The 22187-nt window shown below is 36.4% G+C and overlaps 1 pseudogene; it reads left to right on the top strand.

Annotated features, from left to right (window-relative positions):
* Positions 1 to 21709, top strand: part of LOC114026651 — a 159510-nt pseudogene extending 137801 nt beyond the window's left edge.
* Positions 21710 to 22187: the final 478 nt, after the last annotated feature.

Raw genomic sequence — 22187 nt, 5'->3', positions numbered from 1 at the left:
AGTTCAAATAAGTATAGGGGTCATGAAGCAGAAAATGAGGGACTAGAGTAGACAGAAAGAGAAAAAGAGATAATGAAGCGAGTAAGAAATATTTTGAAAAGGGGCACAAAAATGAAATTAAAACAACAACTAATTAACATGACTAGTTGAAGAGGAGGAGAGGAAGAAGGAATCTACTTGACTGAGGGGAAAAAAAGGAGGAAAAATCACAACTACATAAAAGCAGGAAGGAAAAAAATAACTAATAATGAAAATTCCAAAGGGAAAGGGGAAACAAACAAGAGGAGGGAATGAGGGTTGAAAGAAAGCCAGTAGGAATAGGGATGCCTTAAGAAAGATTAATGTAAAATAATTGAAACAACAACAACAACAACATAGTATTGTGTTCACAGCAGAAGAGGGAAGAAAAATTTTACTAAAAATAACATTTACTATTAGACAAAGATGGAGGAAAGTATAACTTTAATAAAAATAAATTAGAATCTAATAGTCAAACCAATAAAATGAAAATGAGTGACAAATTTGGTAAGAAAATAAAATTCTACAACTTATTGCTTGCAAGAAACTCATTAAAAAAACAACAGACGTACACAAAATAAAACTGAGGGAATGGGAAAAAAAATGCTATGAATCAAGTGAATCTAAAAAGTGCAACAGTTACAATCATACTACTGCTAAAACAAAAGGAAACATTCAAAAATGTTTAAATGCATAAACAAGACAATTATATTATGCTGAAAGGAACCATAGACAATGAATGAATATCAGCAATAAATTTAAACATTCCAAATGCCTTAGCATCCAAATTCATAAAGAAAAAAAATACTTATCTGAGCTTCTGGACTGTAATACAATAGCGACAGTAGATTTCAATATCCCTGTCTCAGTTTTGGATAAGTAACAGAAAGATAAACAAGAGGGAAAATATAGAACTGAATAAACTGCTGGTGAAACTAGAGTTTAAAGCTTATGGCATCTTCTAAATGGAGTGGCAAAAGAATACACATATTTTTCAGGAACACATGGAATTTTTACAAAAAAATTGACCAGGTACTAGCACATAACAAAAATACAAACAAATCTAAAAAGACAGAAATATGTAATGCATCCTTTACAGACTATAACCCAATAAAATTATAATTGGTACAGGAACCACAAACAAAACCTACAGACTCAAATGGAGACTTAACAATGAAATCTTAAATAATGAATAATGAAATAATAAATCTTAGCTAAAGAATGATTTCTGGAAACAATAACTGTAAAAACAACTAAAATTTTGAAATATCATACCTAATTTTCTGAGATGAAACTAAGTCAGTTCTCAGGGGGAAAAAATCACATCTTTACAAAGATACCTTTAAAAAATACCACGAGAGAGGATTAATGAACTGAATATGCATTTAAAAAATAGAAAACCAGAAGGTAAACAACCCTTAAAGAAACACAAAGGAGATATTAAAATGAGAGTGAAAATAGATAAATTATAAATAAAAATTATAAACATAACCAAAAGTTTGGTCTTTGACAAGACTAATAAAACTGATAAACCCTTAAAATAGTAAAAAGGAGAGAGCAAAGAAATAAATCAACAAAATAGCAAATGAGCAAGGTCAAATCACAACAAAACCAGAAGTAATAAATAGATAAATCAGGACATATTATACTCTGTGCTCAGTTTATATGCTAATAAATCTGAGAACACAACAAAATAGAGCAGTATGTTAAAAAATATAAAATAACCTACAATCAGCAGATCAGATAGAAATCATAAATAACCCAATCTCAGAAAAGGAAATAGATGTAGCTGTAAATCAACTACCAAAGAAAAACCCCTGGTTTGGATGGATTCACATGAGAATTATATCAAACTTTTAAGCACAATTGCTAACTATTCTTAATACTCTCATGAAGCTTTAATATCCCAAGACCATATGACTACTAATTGGTAGAACTGAGACTTGACTCCAGGCCTTCTGACTACTATTTCTATGTATTTTTCCACTAAGGAGGTACTGTGAAAATTTCTTTTTTTTTTCTCTCCAGTCATCTCAAGTTATTTGTGTAGCACCTAGTCTGATTTCTCTCCTAATCTTTACTCTTACTGGCGGGTTGAATCCTTGGAGGGTGCATGACAATGTTCTAAGAATAATCCTGAGTGGTTGGAGTTTCTAACACTTTTACCTACAAGCCCTCATTCCAGCATGCCCCTCACTATCAATTAACCAGTTGATATCAATTAGTTTTTACAAAAATACAAAAGTTACAAAAACATTCTCCCAAACTGGGAATGAATTCTCCCTTCTATCTACAAATGGTCCCTGTGGAAGTGGGCTCAAATTTAATGCACAATGGTAGTAAGGTAACCATTTAGGTGGCATATAAGGCCAAGGGATGACTCCTGTCCTTTGAAATGCTGTTCTCCCTTCTTAGAGTGCATATCAAGTTCCCTTATGGTTTTGGCATTGTTGATAAATGAGTCACTCCCTTTCTCAGTTGGACTAGCTCCATGTAGCTCATGGCATCTTGGATAAAAGATCAATCCACTGTTAGGCTAGATTGAGCAGGCTGTTCCTCAGGGTTGGCTCCTCATAAAACTCAGTTATTAATTCTACTGTTTCCTATGATCTCTGTTACTGAGTTTGGTTGCTGCATAGACCACTACTGGTTCTTCTATCAGAGTGTTGAGTGAAGAAACACTGAAGAAGGGAGACTTCAAACATGCTAAAACCTGGTCCATTCCATCTCTAGATACTCATTCACCTAAGATGAGAGAAAAAAAATAAAAACAAAAGAGACAGGCATTTATTCATGGTGGCTGAGTGGAAGGTAAGATGAAGGTTTTCTCTCCAGGTCCTCTTTACGCTAGAATTGTCCTAGAATGAAAAAAGACAAGGGCTTAGGATGGAACATATTGATCCTTCTGTATGATAACTCAGTTACACCTCTGCTATCAATGCTGGTTCTGAAACCAGCCAGAAAATCTTTTTGTCAATAGATAACATTAGCCTCTTAGATACTAAAGGCTGAAAGAATACTTCCCAAACTTTAAGTTTTGATTGAAACAAGGCAGATAATACTTATTTTGTTCTAAGAATTGTATCTTCATTGCCAGGTCTCCTATTAAATTAGTTTTTTTTGTTATCCTTGGGATGATTTCAGTTTTATAGTTATATGCTTTCAGGTATAGAAGGAGATCTATACATATTACATTTAAAGATAGTGGCTGAAATCACAAAGTTCAATTCTGATCTTACTGTGGCATAGAGGAAACCTTGATTTCTCAGAAGATATGCCAGTGAAGTACAAGCCTTGGCAGGTTTCCCATGCTGGAGAGCCTTTCAACATGGCACTAGTAATAGAGCAAGTCTGTTTTCTGTTGGCAAGACACGCTCATCACAGAAAGTTACATCAATATCAGGCAGGACACCTAGAAATGAAATTGATTTGGCCATGGCATCTCATGAAACAGAAAATATAATGGACCTGAGTCCTGTGAAGCCCCCTTACTCTTGTGCAGTGATAGTAGGAGAGATTACACAGAAGTTATGAATCACACAATTTTTGTATTGTTAACAAACTTCAATATAATCATTGGTAATCTAAACTTGATATACATTTTTAGTGACCCAAGAGTAAGCATATTACTGCTATAATGCAATCATATAAATCTTGACATTCTTGCTGTAACTGAAGTCAGATGAAAGCAGGAAGTTGCAGTAAGATTAAAAGATGACTCAGAGGCACTACTTAGGGAAGGAAAGAAAGATGATGGAATAGGTTTTATTGTACATTCCAAAGCAACAAAAATATTACTTCATGAGACATTTGATAATCATGTGTTGAAGCACTAATGACAAGAATTTGTACAAAATACCAACATGAAAATAATTGTAGTTTATGCATTAATAATAGTTGAAATGGTAGAGAAATTTTACAAAGATCTTAATGAGGACCTTCAGGAAAAGGAGAAGGAGGAGCAAATGAAGGTGGAGGAGGAGGAGGAGGAAGAGAAGGAGGAAGAGGAAGAGGAGAAGGATGAGTAAAGAGGAAGAAAGAAGAAGAAATAGAGAAAGAAAGAAAGAAACAAAGAAAGAAAAAAATGTAGTTCAATCATACCTGAGGTCTCTAATGGGGTCATTTCTGTTGTTATATCCTCAATCTATGAAATTCTATTCTGTCCCCTAGGTAAATATTATTTGTCCTCCAGTCCTACAATGACCAGCAAAGTGCCTTGTACACAGTGGGCTTAATAAACATTTCATGAATAAATGAATGAATGAATGAATGAATGAATGAATGGATGGATGGATATGTTCGATTACAAGAGAACCCATACAGCTCATTGGCCTGGTAAGTAGCCTGTTCAAGGAACCACAAGAAAAAGTTGGTTGGTTGGTTGGTTGTTATCCTTCATTCTCTAAGAAAACCAAAATGACATCACTATGTTAGAGTCAAGTTACAGTGTGTCTGACTGACTGATCAGACCAATACAAGCTCGGAATGCTGTACCTCAGGTCAGGCACAAATAGTCCATGTGAACATTCTGGGTAGATTCTCTAAATTTGTGCATCTTGTGTTTCTTTTGAGCTATTTTAGTCTTTTTTTTACTAATAAAGCACAGCATCTTCTCTGATGTGGGCACATCATGCTGAGTGGTCCTGTGCCAGTGTCTCCCACGTCACTCAATCAATTCTAATTCTTAAGAAGAGAGACCTTGAGAATGTCCTTATATTGCTCCTTCTGACCACCATGTGAGCACTTTCCCAGTGTGAATTCTCTGTAAAATAGTCTTTTTGGCAAGCATGCATTTTGCATTTGAACGACGTGGCCAGCCCATTGTAGTTACACTGTCTGAAGAATAGTTTGAATGTTTGGCAATTTAGTTCAAGAAAAAACCTCAGTGTCTGAACTTCAGAATCTTCCTAAAACAATTCAAATGGAAGTAATTCAGTTTACTGGCACAGCACTGGTATACTGTCTAGGTTTCATAGGCCCACAAAATAAGTTCAGCACAATGGCTCTGTAGACCTTCTGTTTGGTAGTCAATCTAATACTTCTTCTCTCCCACTACTTTCCTTTAGAGCCTCCCAAACACTGATAGCTCTGGCAATGCATGCATCAACCTCATAATCAATGTATACATCCTTGAAAAGTACACTACCAAAGTGAGTGAATTTATCCACAGTATTCAAAACTTCTCCATTTGCTGTAATAAATGGTTCCATGTATGGATGGTGTGGTGGTAACTGATGGAGCACCTGTGTTTTCTTGGTGTTAATTGTGAGGCCAAAATTAGCACAAGCAGCAGAGAATCAATCCATACTTTGCTGTATCTCTGCTTCAGAGGCTGTATTGAGTGCAAAATCATCTGCAAACAGAAAATCATGTACCAACACTCCCTCCACTTTGGTTTGGGCTTATAGTCATTATCATGAAGAATTCATCATCAGCATGGTAGCTGACATTGATGCCGTGTTCATCCTCATTGAAGTCGTTTGATAACATGGAGGAAAACATCATGTTAAAAAGCATGGGAGCAAGCACACAGCCTTATTTTGCTCCATTGGTGACTGGGAAAGCAAAAGAGTATTATACATTATCCAAAATCCAGACAAGCATGCCATCATGAAACTGATGTACAATGCTGATGAACTTCTCCTGGCAACCATATTTTGACATAATTTTCCATAAGCCCTCATGACTGACAGCATCAAAGGCCTTGGTCAGATCTACAAACATTGTGTACAGACTTCTATTCCACTCCTGGCATTTCTTCTGGAGTTTTTGAGCAGTAAACATCTTATCAATTGTTCCTTGGCCCTTTCTGAAACCACACAGGCTCTCAGGTAGATGACCATCTTCCAGTTGAAGGATCAGCCTATTAAAAAGGACTCTAACCATATCATACCTATCAGATTGGCCAACATGACAAAACAGGAACATGATAAATGTTGGAGAAGATGTGGGAAAATTGGAACATTAATGCATTATTGGTGGAGTTGTGAATTGATACCACCATTTAGTTTGAAGAGCAATTTGGAACTGTGTCCAAAGGCCTATAAAAATGTGCACACCCTTTGATCCAGCAATAGCACTTCTACAACTGCATCCCAAAGAAATCATACAAATGGGAAAAAGGACCCACATGTACAAAAATATTTATAGTAGCTCTTTTTATGGTGGCAAAGAATTGGAAATTGAGAGGATGCCCATCAATTGGGGAATAGCTGAACAAGTTGTGGTATATGACTGTAATAGAATACTATTGTGCTATAAGAAATGATGAACAGGCAGACTGCAGAAAAACCTGAAAGACTTGTATGGTCTGATGCTGAGTGAAGTAAGCAGAACCAGGAGAACATTGTGCACAGTAACAGCCACGTTGTGCAATGACTAATATTGATAGACTTAACCCTTCTCAGCAATACAAGGATCTAAGACATCTCCAAAGGCCTCATGGAGGAAAATGCTATCCACATCCAAAGAAAGAACTATGGAGTTTGAATGGAGATCAAAGCATACTATTTGCTTTTTTTTTTCTTCTGTTGTGTTTTGTTTCCTCTTTCTGGTGGTTCCTCCTATTGGTTCTAATTCTTATTTACAATATCATTAATATGAAAATATGTTTTTAGGAATGTGTATATATAGCCTATATCATATTGTGTGCCATCTTGGAGAGGGAGGGGAAGAAAAATTTAAAACTCAAAAGATTATGGAAGTGATTGTTGATAATTCAAAATAAACTATTTTAAAAAAAGGACTCTGGCAAGAATCCTGCCAGAAATGACTAAGAGAGAGACCCTCCTGTGATTGTCACAGGACAATCTATTTCCTTTACCTTTATAGAGATGAACAATAGAGGCATCCTTGAACTTCTGGGGGATAATCTCCTCTTGCCGTATAACCTGGAAAATTTCAGTTAGCTTTTGTATGAGCAATGGAATCCCTACCTTGTAAATCCCTACCTTGGAATAAAATCAGTACCAGTTGCTTTGCCACACAAAAGGAGCCTAATGGCATTCAAAACCTCTTCTTTTGGAACTTCAGCTAGGGAGGGATTGATTTCAACCTGAGGCAAATGGTCAGTGGTTTCAGTATTGATTGATGATAGTCTGTTGAGAACACTATGGAAGTGTTCAGTCCATCTCTCTAGGATCGTGTCCTTATCACTAATCAATGTGACTCCAGCAGCACTGAGTAGTTGAGATGCACCATAGTCTTTGACTCATAAATGGCCTTCATAAAAGTGCTTTGGATTGTTACTATCAGCATGAAAATGAATTTCATATGCCTTTTTACTGATGAACCTGCATCTCTCTATGCTTTTCTTTTACTTTATTTTTGATGGAATTAAATTTTGCCTTCTTAGACATGGATGAACTATCCTGCAGTAAACCCTGTAGAGTTCTTGTTTTTCATTTAGAAGCTTCTGAAATTACCCATAATTTTCATCAAACCAGTCTTGATGCTTGAGTATTCTGACCCAGATGAGCAAATGCAGTGCTATACACCAAATCTTTGAAAGCTGCCCACTCCTTTTCTGCTCCACTGTTGCCAAGTGTATGTTGGCTCAACTTTCCCTCCAAGTTAGAAACATGTTCCCTCTAAGAGAAGAGCTCTCATCTGTTGACATTAATTCTTCTGGCAGTCACTTTCCCTTGGGGACACTGCTTTTGTTGAATGCAATTATTTAGCTTGGAGAGGATAAGTCTATGATCAGTCCAGCACTCTGTGCCACACATTACCTTTGTCACTCTCCCATCCTGTCTGTCTCTTCTCCTTACAATCACATAGTCTATTAAATGCCAATATTTGTTGCAAGGGTGTATCCACAAAGTTTTATTACATGTAGGTAAATGGAAAACAGGATTGGTGATAAGAAGGTCATGAGATGCATAGGTCTTCAGTAGTAAGTGACCATTGCTGTTGCTGTTTCCAACTCCATTCCTCCCTGCCAAGTCTGGTAGGCTGAACCTACTCTAGCATTAAAGTTACCCAGAATTATAAGCTTGTCCTCTTTTAGCATATTGATGATAACAGTCTCCAGGTCTTCATAAAATTTTTTTTTGACTTCATCAAGGTTTGTCATGGTGGGAGCATAGGCACAAATAATGGTGGCATAACATTTTCCTGCAAGTGGCAATAACATTGTCCTGAGCCTGTCGTTCACTCCTTTTGGTAGGCATACAAGTTTATTACGTAGTGACCATAGAATACAATTTTATGAGTGTTTTTTTTTATTTAATTGAAACTGTTAGCTCTACTTTGTGGCAATTAACTCAGTCTGCCCTCTGAATTGAAAAAGGCCATTTGACAGATGTCTGCTACTGGGAAAATCAAAGAGATATAGTGAAAATATTTTGAATATGAAATCAGGAGACCTGGGTTTGAATCTCACCCTCAAAGCTTTCTAACTGTATGACTTTGGGGAGGTCACCCAGTGTTCTTTGACCTCACTTTCTTCATCTGTTCATTGAGGGAATTGGTCTATATTTCCACCTTGAGATCTAAGAGTCTGTGATCATTTGGCCTTAGAAAAGACATTTAATCTCTCTCAACTTCAGATTCCTCCTTACTAAAATAAAATTTGGACAACTGTACAGTAAGTTGCTATGGTGATAATGTTTTACAATCCTTAATGTACCATAAAAATATCATTACTAGGTTGAATGATTGGAGGAGAGTAGGGAGATAGGCAGGATAGTAAAGTCCAGTAATTTTGTTAAATTCTTAAACTGAATATTATGGTGAGCTCATCACTACCAGAGAAAATTGTACCATGTCCATGCCTTTTTATCCCACATGATTCCTAAGCATGCATTTTCATAAATCTATCAGAGAATCTATCCAACAGGCTTCAGGGATCCCTCTGGGTCTTTTAATATCCCATGGTCAATTCATGACACCATCTTCCTGATGTCATGGTCCTCTTTGAGAATGGAGGATAAACCACAACCTGTGAGTAGTTGAAGTTGTCCACTGGGGACCCAACGGGGCAGTTCCAATTGGCCAACACCACTCCTCTCCTCTCCTCTTCTTTCCTCTCTTTGCCATTCTCTCCTCTCCTGTCTCCAGATGGAATGTCAGGTCATTCCCTGAGGGTGCTTTGCCCAAAGGAAGGCAAATTTCAATGGTTGAAACCTACTTTGATATCTTGGGGTTTAATGCTACACTTCTTTCTTAAAGACCATGCCTTAATTCATTCTGGCTCTCATTGCTCAGACAACAATAGGTCCCTGCCCAAGCACCACTTAATTGTTATTTTTGGGGGGGGCTCTGATGACTCAGCATGATTATAAATAGTAATTATTTCTCTTCTGCCCAGAAACCCTGAGGGTTTTCCTCTCCCTTTGATTTTTTTTTTTGGACTAAAGGGGTCATACCTTGGCTCACATCTTAATCAGCCTTAATCACTGAATAAGCATTGCCTCAGTCAAAGTGAGAACTTGGAAAGACCTTAGCTTAAAAAGGCCAAGGTCCCCCACTGCATCCTGGGCCATCTGAAGTCATCCTGATCTATATCTGGCCACTGGACCCAGATGGATCTGGAGGAGAAAGTGAGACTGGTGACTTTTCTCAGTCTTCTCTCACTTAAATCCAATTGATTTGCAAGTCATGGCATCATCTTTCTGATGTCATGGTCCTTTTCGAAAAGAAAGGACAAACTACACAACCACAACCTTAATATCCCATGGTACCTGTGCAACATTCAGCTTGACTATCTATATTTTTCCCATTCTCACCACATGACCAACCCACCTCCTTTTCCAATCATAGAGTTCCTGAATCATGTATTTAATATCACTTTTTGCACATAAATCATAGTTGGTAATGTCCTGAAACTAACTAATGCCTGCCATAGCCATATTTTCCTCCGTAGCCTTTTTGGTTACCTGAAATTTTTGTGCTTGAGAGATTATATGATCATATCAATGTGGATTTAGAGTTGGAGAAAACTTTAGAAGTCATCTAGTCCAAACTGCTCCTACCCACCCCCCCACCATTTTTCATATGAGAGAGATGAGACACAGGGACTTGCCCTAGATCCTATGACTAGTATGTATCTGAGGTGGGATTTGAACAAAGGTTCTAACTCTAGGTCAGTGTCCCACCCAATATATCCTTTTGTCTTTCATGGAGTCCTATAATTCATGAACATATAGCATTTCTCAAAGAATACTGATATAAAAAATTGTACCTTTGTGTCTATGAATTACTTGTGACCATTGAAGACAATAAGAGTCCTTCAATGTTATGTAGCTCACTGTCACTTTCCTTAAACTCAATTAAGTAAGCATTTCTTAAACATGTAATATGTGCCAGCAACCATGAGTCATGGATACAGTTAAGAAAATGAAAGTTACTGCCTGATTTCCTTCTACTAGGGTGGAGGGGGGATATACCATAGGGATATCAGGCAGGAATAATCAGGAAATTCTCTGGTCTACTAGATTGGGGCACTCTACATCGAGCTAAGCATGGGCTCTAGAGCTTTTTGATGAGCCGCATATTGTTTTTATTTTTGTTGTCAGTAGCTAGATGGCACAGTGGATAGAAAGTTAAGCCTGGATTCAGGAAGACTCATCTTCCTGAGTTAAAAATCTGACCTCAGACATTTACTTAGTTGTGTAACTCTGAGCAAGTCACTTAACCCTGTTTGCCTCACTTTCTTCATCTGTAAAATAAACTAGAGAAGCAAATGGCAAACCACTTTGGTATTTCTGCCAAGAAAGCCTGAAATGGGGTCATGAAGAGTCAGACCCAGTTGAAAAATGACTCAACAACACCAGCCATAGAGCTCAGCATGGGTGCCAGCCCTTTTCAGTGAGCCACATACTCTGGCCATTTAATAAAGGTTCATCCTTATGGGTCCCTGTGACTAAAAGTAGTATAAAAGATGATTTTTTTTATTTAGTCAAAGATAGCCTCACTGCTATAGAAAAGCTCTTTCTCTTTTTCTTTGGGGCTTCTGCCTGATTTGGAACACAGATCTTCTTTGGACTTATCTTCAGGAAGGGAGAGAGGGAGAAACATTTCATAGGCCAGTAAATTGTAAGGTTTCCTTGGTTGCCCTTATATACATGGTGATTCATTGGCCATTTGTAGTATCTGGACAACATATGTATGCTAATTGAATAACATAATGAGCCACCAACCCAACTATATATGAGCCATGTAGATACTTCACTCATTTTTCATACCTCTCACATAAGGCCAATCTCTTCAGAATGGTCATGCCCATGCATTTTAGGATAAAGTAATAAGCACAAAGTCATCCATTAATAGGAGCATCTCGAAAAAAAATCTTTTCATATGTTAGAAAAGCTTGTTCCATTTAGACTTTATATGGGACACCTTTCTTGATGATTGTAAACTATTTCAGTGAGCATATGTATATCTTCCTCTTTAGTGCCTTGCTTGATATTAGTAATCAAATGACCAGCGAACAAAATTATCTCTGGTGTTGTATCTATAAAGAAATGTTGTATGGCATTATAATATACATGAAAGATGCCTTGTTAAAGGAGAGCTTTGGAGATTGCATTTTATTCTCTAAAGACAGGCCAACCACTTTTGCCCTGGAAGAGCTCAGTTAAGAGCCATATTGTAGTGGATGAACTTGACCAAATACTCAGAAGAAAAAAAATCTTCGCTTATGTTGACACTATTCTGAATGTTATCTTGGATTGATTTTTAAAGTTTGAAAGATTGAAAAACAATGGAAAATATCAACAACAATATCTTTATTAAAGGAAAAAAATGAAAAAAATTGAGAGCAACTACCAACACACACTCCTATTTTCTTAACTACATAAAATATTTCAGAAAATGGTCTATGTACATATGAAAAGTATCATTGACAAAAACATTTAAAAAGACAATAAGGGAAATTCAGAGGTAATGTTCCCTATCATATAATGACCTGAAAAGTGGAGAGAAGAAAAGACTGCCCCACCCCCTGCTGTTTAGTGTCTGTTAGTTGAACACACACACACACACACACACACACACACACATACAAAGAGAAAACATTTGACTAGGTAAAGTTCTGAACATTACTTAACAAATATTTGTTTTAATTGTATTAAACAAAGAAAAAAAGAACAATATGAATCCTTTGTTTATATCTGTTAGTAGGAGCCCTATTTCTAGAAACTGAGAAATTACTAGGAAATAGATAAAGAGTTGAAGACTGCATACAGATAAAGAAAAGAGCAGCCCCACATCAATATCTCCTTCATCAGCTTAGAGCAAAATTTGAGATAACTTTCTAGCTAAAGACAATCCAACCCAACCAGAGACTAAAGAATCACAGGAAGGGAAGAAGATAAACATCAAACAAGAAGGGAAATAAAAGAATCAGATAATCAACAAATGTTCAAAATAAAAAAAAAATGATCATCAAGTGCAAACTCTTATTTTATCACGGCAGAAATTGAAACAACTAGATGTGAAGTGATTTAGCCAAGGTTGCTTATTGATTAAGGCAGAATCAACACCAATAAGTAACATAATACAGTGGAAATGATGTCAGATTTGGACAAAGGACATAAGTTCAAATCCCAGCTTTCCTACTAAGTACCCATGTTGCCTTAGTCATCATTTAACTTCAGTGGTTCTCAGTTTCTTTATCTACAAATAAAGGAGTTGGTCTAGATGGTCTCTATTGTCATTTTCAACTCAAAATCCCTCCTCCTGTTACATAGAAACATAGATACTAATTCACACACCATTCATTTATTCAAATATATTTTTTATAAAAAAATCTATAATAATCAGATAGGTAAACTTGAAAAGGGAAGTTAAAACCAGAAAAAATCATTTCAGAACAGTCAATATCTTCTGTTGTACACACAGTATGATCTTAATGGTAGTATATATTTATCTATCAAAATTGCAGGTGACCCAACATGCAGAGTAGAGAAGCATGGTACAAGAATCCTGGCCACAGCAATGACCTTAATGTGAGACCAGCAGTGAAAAATATCACCAAGGACATTTGTGGTCAGAAAAGGAAGTAGTGATAGAGTGAAAGTAAGGAATAACACATGGACATTCTGGATTGTAACAGCTACACTTTTATCCATGACACATAAAGAGAGCCAGCAAAAGATCTCCAATGAATTGGGGGATGTTCTTTTGAGGATTTATAGAAAGACATAGCCATGAATTGCTTAAGATGAGAAGACATAGAGGGATCATGATCTGCACTGGTGGAAGGAGTTCCTACTTCCAGTGGTGGGAAAATGTATCTATGCTATTATCTAAAGATATGCGTGGGGCAGCTAGGTGACACAGTGGATAAAGCACTGGCCCTGAAGTCAGGAGGACCTGAGTTCAAATCCAACTTCAGACCAAACAGTTGAACTTACTAGCTGTGTGACCTTGGGCAAGTCTCTTAACCCCAATTGCCTAAAAAAAAAAGAATAAAAAAGAAAAAAGACATGCTTCCATCCTAAATCCCAGAAAGTGGAGTCTGTACTTAATATTTGAGGTCACTAATGAAAACATTTAGTGTTATGCATATGAAGGTATTAAACTGGCATTGGAGCTTATCAGTCACACTGGAAATTTTGAGAAAAGATAATTGATTCCCCTTTTAGGAATAAAGGGAAAATCTTTAGGAAAAGAGGTGTAGGCAAATTTGGAGAGCATGTTTATTTTAAAATAGAACATAAAGCCCCACGAAAATGTATCTTTGAAGGCAAGTGATATAAAGATAGACAGACTTTTTAGCTAAAAAAAATCTGTAAAATATCAGCTTCATGTTCAGACAGGCACTGACAGATCTAATAATCAGGCAGTATCAACCGTCTGTTAAATCTCCCCACTCTGAAACCCTCAGATGCTACCGAGAGAAGGATTTTTTTTACTTAGGTTATTTAAAATGCACCCCTTGCCTAAAAAAATTTCAAAAGGTAACAGAAATAGAGATTTTTTTAATAAAGAAAGTTTGCCAAGCCAGGTAAAACTGTTATTGAGTACCACTACGTCATATTTCAGCATATAAAGCAAAACCAATCTGAGACATCATACATTAAGACTGACTTTGGATGTTGAGAGATTACTCAGACCATAGACCCTCCTGGATTACCTGTTAACTACACCTGGAGTTGCCATTTTCTGAAAGTGCTTGGAATAGGAAATATCTCCATCTGGGTGCCATTACAGACCATAGGAACATAGATTTTGAGCTGGAATAGAGCAAACTTTGAGTGTCTCTACATATATCTCTGAAAGTCTATATTATATATGAATTGCTGACAGCATGAATGAAGGAGTTTCTCCCTGGGTCAAGGGAGGGAGGATAAGAGAGAAAAGTAAAAAAAAAATAATAAACCACCAAAATAATTTGTAGAAAAAAATTTAAGAGGCCTAGAATTAAAAGGTAGATAATGAGGAACAACTTAACTTTATTTTACTTCAATATTTTAGTAGTACCAGTAGTCATAATCATAATATTACTGGCAAGTAGATGACTGGTATATTGTAAAAGGAATCACTTTTCTGTTATAAGCTGGATACAATGGTCTCTAAAATCCCTCCAAATCCCTGAAATTCTGTGGTTATATGACATGATGAGAGACTGTATTAAGAAGATTATTTTTTGAAAGATAGGTTGGGAGAAAAACTGAAGATGAGACTGGTAGGAATCTTTTCCCCCAATTACGCTAGAAAGCAATGAGGACTTGACCAAAGGCATTGCTAATGGATGTGGAATTGAATAAATCGAAACAAATCTTGGCAAGGAAAAATTGATAGGACTTGTCAACTTATTAATCTGATGATTGAGGGAGAGTGAAGATTCAGATGACTTGGTGTTTTGGGTGTTTCATTGAGTTAACCATTCGTATTTTAGATCTTCACCTTGACATGAGTTGTGGCCAAGTTTGGATCAGCATCTGGGTCTCCTGAATCCAAATTTAAAGTTTTTTTTTTCCTACTACTTCTTTATGGATTGTCTTAGACACCTTAGCTAATGAGAAGTCCTGGAGGAACGTGATGATAAGTGGGGCACAGCCATCTATGAATTGATACCCATGTGTTCTTGTCAATTAAAAGCTCAATGTTTAAAAACATCCGCCAAATGATTAGTGTGTGTAGGTTTTTTATATTAGATCCCAGGGGTATGAATGTAGATTTAATACGAACTTTACTCTTAAAAAGGTAAAAACTTAACATGAGGAAGAAGAAATATATAAATAACTAAGAAAGGAGCATGAAGAGCTGACCTCAGAATCAGGGAGTCCTGTTTTCAACTTCTGCCTCTGACAAATACTGTCTCTACAACTCTGAGAACGGCACTTAACCTCTCTATTTCTAAAATGGTGATAATGATGATGATGATGACATGATAGCAATAATGGTGTTAATAATTCTAAAAATCAAATATGAATGAATCATATGTATTTCTTTATAGAAATAAAGGCATATGAAGGCAACTCAGGATGAAATCACTGTCATCCTAAATTTAAGAAGGCTTGTACCTAGAAGCCTGGAATTTTGTTCAATTCAGTTTTTCCAGTGAAATATCATTTCAGGATACCAAAATGTAACACCTGCTAAATAACTAGTAAGACAAGACTTTATTGCTAGAATTATAAATTAAAAGTTCACTATCTTTCATGAATTAACCTATTATAAATATCTACAATTCAAATTTAGACTTCAAAATATCCTTAATAATTCAACAATTAAAACTGCTATTCATAATCACTGGGAAATAATACTGATCCATAAAATATGTAAGAATAATATTTTAGGGAACAAGTAGGTAGTGCAGTGGATAGAGCACTGGCTCTGAAGTCAGAAGTTCAAATCCAGTCACAGACCAAATACTTCACACTTACTAGCTGTGTGACCCTGGGCAAGTCATTTAACCCCAATTGCCTTGCCAAAAAAAAAAAAAGAAGAAGAAGAATATTTTAAATAGATGCCAGCACACCAAATACTCATAATTTTCAAGTTGTGTGGTATGAAAAGCTACTAAAATGTAGAGTGGAAAGAATCAAGTCCATTTGGGAACAGGATAGAGTACATATACATCTTCTTGTTCTGTATGCTCCTGAAGTTGTCCTTAATTTCAATGAGTCTACAGAGGATCAACTTGTGTATTAAACTTTTATTCAACTCGAAAAGCAGTTATTTTTCTGTCCATGCAAGAGACCATAAAACATTAAGTACAAAAAATACAGAATAATGACTTGTCCCAGAACTGTTTCTAATTGAACAACACAGAACAAGAGAAGAATGAGATGATAATAATAGTAATGATAATTACCAAAATCTCAAACCATGTCATAATGTGAAGGGCTGTGTAAGGGGAGGGCAATGTAAAAGTCAGTAAATTCCAACTGAGGAGATATACAGTGGAGAGACTGTGTGTCATGAGATAACTATAAAGACCTAGTAGGAACCCTGAAGTTTTAGCCAATTGGGCTCTGATAATAACTGATGATTGGGTAAGCACCCAGGCAGTATGATGTGATTCCTATGAATCAAAGAAAGAGATGGAGTGTTACAGAGTTACAGGCTCTTCCTACTAATAACAGCCATAATAATGTGATTGACAGGGAGGATAGTAGGAAAAATGGAGTCCCTTTGGAATTAAGCACCACAAGAAAATAAGACATTCTGGAACAAATCAGAAGTACCAATATACCTACTGCTAGAAATGCTTCCATCTGACATTGACAAGGAAATCAAGTAAATCAGGAGTGAACATTGAATGGAATGAAGAAGAAATGAAAGATTTTTTTTATTATGTATCAATATTACATGGTAACAAAATTGGAAACAGATTTTATCCATTATAGGAAATGATTTCATGTTGTTTCGCCAATGATATCTTCAGATACAAATTATGCTACATAATAGTGAAGACCAATACAAGGGAAATAAGATTGTTCCTAAACCTGGACTAGATGAAGCAAGAGCACAAATTGAATAGTTACTTAAATCTTAAAAAAGAAAAAAAAAACTGAAGAATAGGAAAGCATTGAAAAATCTACACAACAAAGAAAAAGAAATTCTACCTATTAAAAAAGGCATGGTAAAAATAATTTTCATGACCTGAATCATTCAATCAATTAATAAGTATTTATTTACCACTAAATATCAAATCCTGTGTTAGAGTCTGGGGGTACAAGTGCAAAGAATTAAATAATCTCTATTTCTAGGGAGTTTATTATTACATATTATTATTATTATTTATATATAATCATATTATATATATTTTATAAGCATATAAGATATTATAATATAATTAATATTTATCAAATAATATAATAATTAGGACAATAACATATCCATATAAATATATATCATAAATATAAGGTTAGTAAATATAAATATAGGCATAGTGGTTAAATATGAATAAGTCTAGGAGCATCAGGGAAAGTTTTCTGTAGTAGATATTGCCTGAGCTGTGACTTTCTTTAAATGTATTATGTTAATATACTTTGTTTTTACCTAGTCTAAAACTTCCCTACTCTCTGTCCCTTTCCACTCCCAGAGAGCTATGTCACAAAATAAAGTTTTATTAAGAACTTAAAAGAATTAGAGAGGATTTAAACTTAAAAGAATTTAAAAAGTGGAAGAAGAGAAAAAATCAGAAAAAATGTTCTACACAATGAAACAATATAACAATATATATAAATTTTCCCCCATGTGGACTTCCCTCTATACTTCTTATTTAGAGCCATGTTCATTCTCTATAATTTTGCAACACACAATTTCTATTCTTCTTCTTTATATGTATATTATTATAATCATTGTGTGTATTATTTTCTTGGGTCTACCTATAAGTTGCATCAACTCATGGAACTTTTTTCAGGATTCTCTGTATTCATTATATTCATTGTTTCTTTATAGCATAGTGTATTCCATTATGTTTATATACCATGATTTTTTATACCCATCATGTAATTGGTACATCTTTATTTTGTTTCCAGTTCTTTGCTATCATAATAAAAGTACTGCTATAAATATTTTAGTGTATTTATGACCTTTCTTCTTGTTAATGGCTTCCTTCAGGTACAAACCCAATAAGGAGTCTCTATTCAAAGGGTATGGATAGTTTAATCACAGTTTCAAAATTCAAAATTGCTTTACTAAATGATTGCACTAATGAATATTGAACTTTATCTTGAAGGAAGAGAGGGATTCTGTAAGGCACAGGTAAGGACAGAGTTCCTTCTAGGCATATGGCATGGACAATGTTAAGGCATGGAAATAAGAAATGGAGTGTTATAAATAAGAAACAGAAAGAAGATGAGTTTGGCTTTATTTCAGAGTGTGGAGAGGGAAGTAATGCTAGGAGAATAAAGTCTGGGAAGATAGATTGCAGTTGGTTTGTATAAGGCACTAAAAGTTAAAATAGTTAAAGCTAAAGAGTTAATTAAAGAAAAACCTAAATAGTTTATATTTTACATTTGAAGCAATAAGAGGACACTGGAGTTGGTTGAGTAGGGGAATCACATTGCTAGACCTGTACTTATGGAAAATTACTTTGGCATACTTGAGATAAACAGGTTTTGGGTGAAGTTTGAGGCAAGGAGACTAATTAAGAGGCTCTTGCAACAATATAGGTTACAGATGATGAGAACCTGGATTAAATTGCTATGTAAGTGGAGAGAAGAGGACATAAGAGAAATAGTTTATGAATGTGAAAATGGCAAGATTTTTCAACTGATTGAATATGTGTGGTTGAGGACAAAAAAAGAGTACAGAATTATGCTAAGACTACAGGTTGAGACATTGGGGGAATGGTGGTTCCTTTGACAGAAATAATGAGGTGAAGTTTTTTGTTTATTTTTAGGAGGAAAGATAATGAGTTCAATTTTACACATGTTGAATTTAACATATCTTTAGAAAATCCAGTTCAGATTGTCCAACAGGCAAGTGGTGGTCTTGGATTAAATTTTAGTAAAGAAACTGGAGTTACATATATAAATATAAAAGTCATCTGGATAGAAATAACAGGTAAAGCTATGAAAGTTGATGAAATTACCAAGAGAAAGAGAATGGAGAAAGAAGAAAAGAGAAGAGGAGGGAAGAGGAAAATAAATTTGAAAAGAAGATTAACATTCTTTTTTTTTATTTTAATGGCATGAATTCAACTTATACCTATTATTCCAAAACAGTACATTCCAAAAAAGCTGTTATCTGCTAAAACCATCATATATGAATACATTCTTCCACAAAACTTGACAGAGAGTGTAAAAACATTTGAGTACTCATGCATAAAAGTCTATATTGCAACTGTTACCATGGTAAAGACCATAGGAAGAAAGGTGGTGCTATCTAGGTATAATAAACTTAAGGACAATACCACCATGTCTGAAGAAGCTCTTGGGCTTCTATTGAAAACCTTGGGCAACCTTGGACAGACATTTAAATGTTACATCAAGAATTATCTGGAATATGTAATAAAGTACTTGAAGAAAAACTTGTTCAATTAAAAGCAGCAACAATAACAACAAATTATGCAAATCAATTACAGGAAACAAAAGTACATTTTTTTTGTTCATCATTAATTTTTGAAGAGAACTAGTGACATCGTGATGTTAGGGTAATATAGTGGATGATGAGTGATGTCTTGACTTTCAGGTGAGTTGGATTTAATTGAGGCAAAGTAATCAACCGCTTCTCCTCCAGAGTCATAGAAGTCCAATGTCAGGACAAAAGTCAAGATGACTGGTGATGGCTAGGGATGCATTAGATGACCTTGGCCAATTCCACAAGGGGAAGTCTTCACATTATTGGGGTAGACATTCCCTAACTCACTTTTTTGTTTCAGATTTGTCAGTTATCTTCAAACTGGTTCAGCCCACTTGCCAAGATGGTTTTATTGGGGTTTAGCTGTTGTTCATGCCACAGCTATTTTTAATACTGAATACTTTTAATACTCTTGACCCTTTTAATCCATAATTGAAAGCAAAAGGGAGACATAGGGGGGCTTGACACATTACCGATAACTATTCATTTGGACTAGCCAAGTAGTTGGGCAAAAGCTATGGTCCCAACTCCAAATGGTGGCACCCCGCCTTCCACCCCTCACCCTTGATCTCTGTCTCTGTCTTAGCTCCCCACTTTATATGCTCCACAGAAGAAATTTGCCTCAGTCATGGCCCCAAAGTGAACTCTTTCCTTGCAGGGGCTGCAGAGACCCATCCAGAGCCTGGGGCCCAGAGGGTTCAAGTGGACAAGGTTATCAAGTTTCTTCCCCTACCCCTGGAAGATTTCTCCTTGCTACCAACTCTGTTGCTATCTGGGGATGATGGAGATATTTCTCTGGAAGGAGCCTTCCTACCATCTCCTCCCCTGTTTGAGGAACCATTCTCCCCTCCTCTAGAAGAAGAGGCATTCCCTTCCCTACCCCTCCTCTGGGAGAAGTGGGAGTTGAATCTCCAGTATCAACACATCAGTCCAGAAGAAAGGTGAGCAGCATTGACCTGGAGATGGACTTTCTGTCCTACTTATTGTATGGGATGGCCAAGAATGATACCTTTAAGACCAGGGTTTCATCTTGATCTGGGCCTCTCCCAGCTGTCCCTCTATTCCCTCCTAAGTCAAGTGTACTACCTGTAGTTTCTACCATAGTACCTCTTCTTCCTTGGTTGGGTCCTACTGGTCCTCCTCATTCCCATTCTATATCTGTGACTAAGATTGCAACCAAACAGCCTTTAAGTCCACAGTTCCAGCTTCAGTTGTGGCTTCAGCCCCAACTGAAGCTCCATCTATAGTTCCACCCCCAGACCCAGCCTCACCCTTAAACCTAGTCTCCACCCCTGTCCCAAAGTTTAACTCTGTGTCCCCCAAATTCACTCCTACAATCCCTAAATTTATCCCTCTGGCACCTGGATTTCCCTTCCTCAGAAGGGGGATTAACCCTCCCACTGGTGCATGATCCTCTCAAAAGCCTCCCAGCTTTGCCTATGTTCAGCAGAAAGACAAGCCTTGTGTTCAAGAAAAGCAATGTCCAGTGTTCCCTCCTGCTCAGGACCAGGCACATCCTCCTGAGCCCAGGACCTCTAACTCTTTGTGAGGCAGAAGAGCTGGAAAAGTTGACACAGCAGCTTATGAGGGACATGGAGCAGCCAGATAGTAACAAGCTCCTCACAAATGAAAAGTGTGATTGGTGCCACCAGATTCTGGTATGTTCCCAGCCTGTAGTCTGGGTACTTGAATGTCAATTCCATGTCATGTATTTCACATGCTACCAGCGTGAGTAGCAGCTGCAGGAGCAGAAGTTCCACAGCCTTGAAGGGGCACTTTACTGTGAACAGTAATATGACATTAACGTAGAAAAGTGTAGCACATGTGGGGGGTGCATCACTGAGAAGACACTGAGTGCCACAGAATGGGTCTTCCATCCCCAAAGCTTCTGCTGTGTCATCTGGGTCTGCCTTTTGGAGGGAATCTCCTTCATCAGGAACCAAGCCAAGAGCCCCACTATGTCCCTGACTATCACTGACAGAATACCTCATCCTGCTCTGTGCTGAACCCATCACACTTGAACCTGGCTGAGATGAGACTGTTCAAATTGTAGCTCTTGCCAAAAACTTCCACATAAAAAAATGTTACAAGTATCAATGAGGACTGGGGAAAACTCCCATCCACTGAGGCTTATGAGAATTGTTGTTTTCCTCTGGATGGACAAGTACTGTGTCATCACAGTCACAGAAGCCAGGCCCAGGCTTAAGAGTGAACTCATTTCCATGAATCTTGAAGATCCAGGATCCACATCAGATCAAAGAAACTACCTACTTTAAGATCAAGTTTTCCTTCATTCAATTTATCCTCATTCCCCACCCCAAGCCATAAGAAAAGTTACAGCTAGCTTTACACTAGTTCCTCTTAAGTTCTGGGGCACAGGGGGATACATGCACACAAACATACACACACATATAATCCATATATTATCTATGTATGTGTATATATTTATATATGTATATGTGTGTGTGTGTGTGTATATATATATAAACAGAGAGAGGCTATTATATATAAAAGGCATACATATGTGTGTATGTGTTTGTGTATATATATATATATATATATATATATGTATGTGTGTGTATATTGACTATTTTGACTTTATTTTGGTATAGAGTGTGAGATTTTGCTCTAAGCCTAGTTTCTGCCATACTCTTTTTCGGTTTTCCCAGAAGTTTTTGTCAAAG

The sequence above is a fragment of the Vombatus ursinus genome, unplaced genomic scaffold (assembly GCF_900497805.2).
Source record: "Vombatus ursinus unplaced genomic scaffold, bare-nosed wombat genome assembly UNPS02014841.1, whole genome shotgun sequence".
NCBI lineage: Eukaryota > Metazoa > Chordata > Mammalia > Diprotodontia > Vombatidae > Vombatus > Vombatus ursinus.
This window is presented reverse-complemented; position numbering and strand designations above follow the sequence as displayed.